Source organism: Octodon degus, unplaced genomic scaffold, assembly GCF_000260255.1.
Source record: "Octodon degus isolate 3935 unplaced genomic scaffold, OctDeg1.0 scaffold00127, whole genome shotgun sequence".
NCBI lineage: Eukaryota > Metazoa > Chordata > Mammalia > Rodentia > Octodontidae > Octodon > Octodon degus.
In genome coordinates this window covers 8,031,931-8,039,796 of record NW_004524703.1, presented here as the reverse complement: position 1 = coordinate 8,039,796, position 7,866 = coordinate 8,031,931, and positions in this window count along the sequence as shown.

The window sequence follows — 7,866 nt, the reverse complement described above, 5'->3', positions numbered from 1 at the left end:
ATGTGCTGAGACTGTGCTTGAGATTGGGCATGGTGGTGAGTGCCTGTAATCCCATAGGCTGAAAACAGGAGGATCACTATGCTGTTCTTTATAGTGAGAGCTTGCAGACACTGTATCAGATACATTAAAAAACATAGACAAATGAATGACAGTACCATAGCTGTGTGCCTCATTGGTTTAAAATTAGGGTGGTGCCTGAGCTGCATTCTTTTCTGGACACTGGAGGAAGATATCTATTCCCTTGCTTTCTTTAGTTTCCAGATACTTTGTCCTCCTTTGTTTGATGACTCATTCCACCATTTTAAAAGCCAGAAATGGAAAGTGGGCAGAATCACTTTCATACTGGGAGTTGAACTCAGGACTTCACGCTTGCCCTACAGGCACCACACCACTCAGTGTATCCCTGGTTGTCATCCTTCTTTTATTCTCTAGTTTTAAACTAAAGTTGGGAACATGTACTGCTCTTTGGGAGTCATGTGATTATAGCAGATCAATGTGGACAATTTAGGATAATCTTCCTCTTCACAACTCTGAAAATTGGTCACATTTTCAGAATGACTTTTGTCACTAAAGGTAAGATCCACAGGTTTCAAGGAATAAAACTGAGAGGTCACTGTTATCCCCAGCACACCAGAGTTCTGAAAATACAGCATTACACCTCACAAGTCCTAATGTAATTGGCTTAGAATAGAATCAGAAATTAGATTTACTACATTGTAAATCACTGTAGACCATTACCAGCTGCATTTTAAAATTTAATGGACAAATAAGCACTGTGGCATTGTGTTACAAATGCAGATCTTTTTTGTTTTTGTTTTTGTGTTTTTTTGCTTTGTTTTGCTTTTGTATTTTTTAGGGAAGGGTCTACAGGGTGTTCAGGGTCTCACTACTAGATCGAACTCATAGTGATCTGCCTGTTAACAGCCTCCCAAAAGCTGGGATTACTGGTACAAGCCACCATGCCCAGTCTCCACTGCCATCTCAGCATGCCCTAGGGGTGGGGCTCGTACTTCAGGCCTGGAGATCAAACCCCCAGCCCCTGTGCCTGCTTGCAGGTGCTTTAATCCTCTGAACTATTTGGTGAGCCCTACAAGTGCAGAACTTGATTCCATAGTTCTAGTGTGAAGGTGTTTTGCTGGTCAAAGCGTGGTCCAAATGGCAGCATCAGTTAGATCATTAGAAATATAGAAGCTCAGTGTCCTCCTCAGGCTTACTAAGTCAGACTCTAAATTTAAAAAAAAAAAGACTCAAAAGAAACTTATAGTTTTAGTTTTTAGATAAATCTCCATACTATTTTCCATAGGTGTTTCAATAAGATCCCACCAGCAGTGGATAAGGATTTCTTCCCCCTCACTGGCTCTTCAGCATTTGTTATTGTTGGGTTTCTTGATGATAACCATTCTTTTGGGAGTAAGGGAATTTCAGAGTTGTTTCATTTGTATGCCTCTGATGGCCAATAGTTTTGAGCATTCCTACCATTGGTACTTCTATGATGTGTATATTCATTCCTGTTTCCCATTTTTTGATTTGGTCTTTTACTTATGGAGTCTCTTCATTTTTTATATATCCTAAGTATGAGTTCTCTGTCAGAAGAATCAGTGGTAATTATTTTCTCCATTCTATATATTGTCTTCATTCTGTCATTTGTTTCTTTTGCTATACAGAAGCTTTTAAATGTAATATGATGCCATTTGCTGACTCTCAGAACAACTGTTTTTCTTATACAACTGGGGTGCTGTCCAAGGAGACAGTGATGGGATAAGGGATGACAACAATGCACAGAGTTGGTACATGTGTTACATACATACAAGGAATGTGAATACTACATACTACACACATGAACCAAAAAGGGAAGGCATCAGTCATGGGTGCAGAGAGGAAGGAGGGAAGGGAACAGGGATGAAATATGGAATTAAGATTTAAAAAATTAAAAAGGGTGGGGTCAGGGAGTTGGTTCAGTAAAATAAGCGCTTGCCTGGCAAGTGCAAGGTTCTGAGTTCAATCCTTGGTAGCGCAAAAAAAAATAAATAAAAAGGGGGAAAATCATATAAGTGTATGCACAGGATAGTTAAGATGATTGAACTAATTTCTATCAGTTTTTTTTTGAAGGTAGAAACTAATGCTTCAAATTTTTACTTTAACCAATTTTTTATGCTTCTAGCCATAACCTGAAAGAATTGAAGACAGAAATGGGCAATATAACAACCACTATTGAATACATATCATCTTGGTTTTTCTTTAATTATGAATCATTTATAATGTTTTATCTATTATTTTCCTGTTCTCTTTAAAATAAGTTAAAAGGATGTGTCATGTACAAGTGTCAACTTCACACAAGGAAGGGAAACATGTACTACACACATGTACTAGTAAGATAAAAATTTTAAAAGTTAGATGAAAACATCTCTAATAATTTGTAGGAACATTGAAATTTGGAAAGTAATGCTTTACATGTAGATTTCAGGTAGTACTAACATGGGAAATATCTATGGTATTGGTCAACAAATCATTCAATTTAAAAACATTTTAATATTATTTGGACAACAATTTGAGAACAACAGCATTTGCTAGGTATAATAAATTTACTCATGCCAGTGTGTCCTTTCCATTTATGAATACGCCTTGATTAAAAAGTAATAAAATAAATTCTCTTTTATAATTTGGGAGCAATTACGCCTACTCAGCCTCTGATAGAAGATAAGATGAGAAGGAAAATTGGTGAAGAAGGCCAAAATACTCCTTTCCTTAGACTTTTAGATTCTTCCCAGGACTACAGAGCTCACTTCTATAGCCATCCACCCTCACACAGCCCAGTGGCAGGCATATGAATGAAACCTCTCACAGCTGGTTTGGGAGAACCTCTGGTTCTGAATATCATTTCTTTAATCTCTTCTTATCATGACGGTTTTGTGCAATTTTGTCAAAAGGAAACTCTCCTGAGATAAGAATCTCTGGGGAGAAATCATAAAATGTTTAGCCATTATTATAAGGTTGATGAGGAGCCTTGAGAAAAAATGATTTTAAATTGCTTTGAAGGCAGAAGTTCTGGAAATTCAGCAGCTGCCAGTGAGCCTTGCTGTGCTTGCTACTGCACTGACTTCTGAGAAGAGTGAGTTTTTGATTCAGCCAGCAGAAGTTTACATTTTATGGGTGAATTTCATTCTCTAATGTCAGCATGGGAATTATGAAATCTATGTAAAAACATTTATTTGCTGATTTTTTTCTCCCCATAATTTCACTGGTATAGAAGGAAAGTAGACCATTTAGATTTTAGCTAAATCTTAGTGCACTACACAGTAATAACAACTGGATATTTTTAAACAATGAGTGACAATATAAATAATTACATTGTACTGGTGTTAGAATACCAAGTCCAGGGTCTTCGCACTGATTTATGTCTGACCCTTTTTATTCAATGCTTTTATTTTTATTTTTAGATAGGGTCTCTCTGTGTCACTAAATTCCCAGGCTGGGCTCAAACTTGTGATTCTACATTTTGCAATAAGGCATATGAAGGCATGTGCTGGTGAAATGGGACAAGAAAAATTATTGATCAGATCAGTCCCTCGGCACAACTCATCATATCCAAAACATTACCGTACTGATATGAAATCAGCATGAAGTTATGGATGATATAGTGCACACACTTACGTGCATTTTACACTTGGAGCACACCTACCTCAGTTTGTAAGGCTCACTCTCAATTTCAGTATGTGGCTGCATATTGGTCAGCACTGGTCTGTAAGTTACTTCGGGGCATAACTTGTCATCACTCTTCTTTTTTTGTATAATTATTGTATTCTATTTTAATTAACATGCATCAAAATATATATAATCAATCATGAATTTTCACATATGCGTACAGCCCTTACTAGACAAATCAAACCTTTTATAAATGCACTTTTCTTCCTCTGGACACACACACTCTTCTAAACTCTAGTAGTCATTACACTGAATTCTGATCAGTTTTTATGTTTAGCTTCCATGTATGAGAGAAAACTTTTGGAACTTGTCCTTTGTGTCTGGCCTATGTAATTTAACATGCATCTATCTACTTGCATCAATTTTACTACAAATGATAAAATTTAATTTGTGTTTATGGCTGAATAATATTCCATCATGTGTATAATATACATATAAAATATTACATTTATATTTATTTAAAAAGGTGTTTAGGAAGATTCCATATCTTGTAGAGTTTTGAAACAGCTTGTTGGTAAATCCTTAAAATTTATTAAGTAGCTGTTGATTATAGGAAAGAGCCAAGTGTTCATCACACTTTTACTACTGTTTGAAATTTATGTTTGTTTGTTTGTTTTTTACTTCTGGTACTTTTATTAGTTTTTCTATACATCTCTTCAGGCACACAGAGTTACAGGTTGGACAGTGATTTTTGTCCTGTTCCTCATCCCCCAAGATTAGGGATATAGATTCTAGTAATGAAATATGAACAGTTAGAAACCTATCACTTATTTTATTTTTTATTAACTACTAGCACAGCCTCCTTGTATTAACACATCACTAGCAAAATAACGCATTTATGTTTAGGAATACAGTTACAGAAGAAGGCATTGCCTAGGTCACTTGGTGATCACTATTGGCCAGTACTACCCGATAGCACTTTCTGAGTGCAAGGAGACTGTCTTTCCAAAACTGTACCGGTATGGGGGGTTGGTAGCCACATGCAACTCCTGAGCACTACAAAAGGCAGCCAGCTAGACTGATGACATTTTGAAATTTCATTCTTTATAACTAATACTGTAAATTTCATATGAATTCAGGATTATATAGCTATTTCCAGCTGAAGTCTATTCTACTGTCCTTCACAGCACTAGGCTGCGCAAATCAAGTCTGGAACCCCTCAGCTAAACCAAAATCTACAATCACAGAATGCTGGGTCTTTGGTACAAATAAAGTAGCCCAGTCATCAAGCTGTGGCATCTTTCTTTAAGCAATGGGATGACTCTTCCTATCAATTACCAAAAGTAGACATTTCTTAGCACACTTAACTTAAATTAAGCCAAGCAATCACAGTGTGTAACAATTACGCTTTCTACTTGTAACTGACTCTTGCAGTTGGAGTGTTGGAGGTTTAAGTATCAGTTCCACATTAGCTAGTTCTATTTCTTACACAAATGTGAATGATATTATTTTTATCTTCACCTTGTTAAGACAAAGCTCAATCTGGTAATCAAACTCTTAGCACTTTTCTACAAGGACACTGTATTTTCAATCTCACTGCAGCAATTTTAAGTCATCAACCTCATCCTGTCTTCATTTTCATTAACTTACTGCAGATGATTTAGCTCTTCAATTTACCAATATCCTTGACACCATACTGAATGTTTTTATTATTTTTTTTGTAAATTTAGGAATTTTTTTAAGAAGTCCTGATCATTCACCTTCTTTGTTCCCACACTTTTGAAGAAAAGTACATTAACATGATACATTCATTTGTTCATTAATTTTCCATACAAAAGGTGTACTAACTATATACTAAATCCAGGTGCTGCACTAGTGCGTGAGAAAGGTAAAGTTGGGGTAGGAGACAAAAGTCCTACTACAATTGAACCTCTTTTTGATAGGCATAACTAGTGTATCAGAACAACAGAAAAAAATAGATTTCTAGGCAAATGATGTTAAAGATAAGTCTTAGGGGCCAGGGAGATGGCTCAGTAGAATAAGCACTTGCCTGGCAAGCACAAGGGCCTGAATTCAATCCCTGGTTCTGAAAAAAAAAAAAAGATGTGCCTAACATTTCTATGCTAGGATAAAGGAAAGCTGGTATTTGAGTGATGAGGAATAAGGGTAATTAAAGGATGGCATTCCTAGCTTATGTAGTGGTTGGGCTCTGTAGCAGATAGCGCTCAGCACACACTAAGTATGCTAGAAGAAGATAAAAAAGTAGAGCAATGACATGCACTCAAAAATAATAAAAGCAAAAATCAGAGGGAAATGTTTTATGAGAGATTTGTATGCTATGCTAAGATTTAAAAAAAAATTGTAGCCCCTAATGGTTAGGGACCTAATGTAGCCCCTCTGTTAAGAGTAGCATAACTTAGATATAAGACTTTCGGAGCCTTCGTAACTTCACCCAGGAAATGAATTTAGTAATAGTAACAGTAATAACAGTGAATGGATTAAAATATACTCTCATTGAATGTAATTGATATGTTCAAGAATCTGTTTCTGCTTGCTCAATAAAATCTTCAGTGCTTGAAATGGTATATGTTAATTGCCCCAATTATTTCTGCTTTACTATTATGTTTTCATTTTATAGTAATTGACATACTGTATTATAATTTCCTTAACACACTCAGTGGATTAAAGCACCTGCAAATAGACGCATGGGGCCAGGGGTTTGATCCCCGGGTCTAATGTCCTCACCTGCCCCTGGGGTGTGCTTAGCAATTGAGACTGGATGTGGTGGTGCACACCTGTAATTCACGCCTGAGAAAGGGTTTAACTGAAATGTGTATTCACCTAATTACTTTGAGGTGGAAGCATACATTCTGTAAGGAGATAAGTCATTGGCGTCAAGTAAGCAAGGATCTAGATTCTCACTCTGACACTTATTAGCACTGGAATACACAGAAAGTTAATAGAAGGGCCGGCCAAATAACTCAGTGGATTAAAGCTCCTGCAAGCAGGCTTAGGGGCCAGGGGTTTGATCCCCAGGCCTACTGTGCTGGCCTCTCCCCTGGGGTGCACATGAATCTGTACATTTTATCTTTACTTCAGTTTTCATCTGTAACCCATTGGTTCCTGAGGTGAGTGTTGCTTAATTTCCATGTATTTAATGGGTTTTTCTGGTTTCTTTCAGTCTTTCTTTCTTTTCTTTTTTTTTTTTTTCTTTTCTTTTCTTTCTTTTTTCTTTGTTTGGTATTGTAGGGAAGGGTATGCAGTCTGTGCAGGGTCTCACTACTAGATCAGACTCACCACTGGATCAGGTGGTGGTCCGCCTGTTTACAGCCTCCCAAGAGCTGGGATTACAGGCACACGCTACCATGCCCAGTCTCAATTGCTGTCTCAGCACACCCCAAGGACGGGGCCAGCACAGGAGGCCTGGCGATCAAAGCCCCGGTCCGCATATCTGCTAGCAGTTACTTAAATCCGCTGAGCTATTTGGCCACTTCCAGGATAAAGTTTTATAGCAAGAAAACAGAAGTAAAAACGATTCAGCAATGTCCCAAATCAAATATTTAGCTGGATGTAGCTCACTTGTGGCCTAAATTCAGGCATTTAATCTTTGTGTGTATTACCTCCCCTGTGCCTTATGACAGTGCCTTTAATAAACCTGAATAACAAATATGAATGTTACTATACCAAACATTGATATTCCCAAAGATCAAAATCCTTAAATTCAAATTTCTGAAATTTTGAATTCAGGGAGACTGAAATCCAGAACGGAGAAATCCCAAATGCTAAATTCTCAAAACTATACTTACCACTGGGGGGAAAAAGCTGTAGAAAAGGAGAAAATATCCAAATTCTGGGAAAGAAATGAGTGTAACTATGGATGTAGGGTGGAGAGTTGGACCATGTTAGGAGGAATGCCTATCTAGAGATCCCATCAAGCCTTAATTTGGATGTGCCTGTAAGGTGTTTCCAGAGTTGCCAAGTGAGGCTAAGAGGCCTAAGTGGGGAAGAACTGCCATCTTCTTCCCGAAAATGAATGTGAGCATACAATCTTTCCTAAGAAGATCCACAGTGTAAAAGATTCGTCATGATGTATGCTTCCAAATTATAACACTCAAGTGTGCTCTAATCACTCCAGGACTACCTCCATGAAACTGCCTAAATTCTACATTTTCAGTACACATTTTTCATATTTAAATTGTCACTTTAATTTTTATTCTTTTCTTC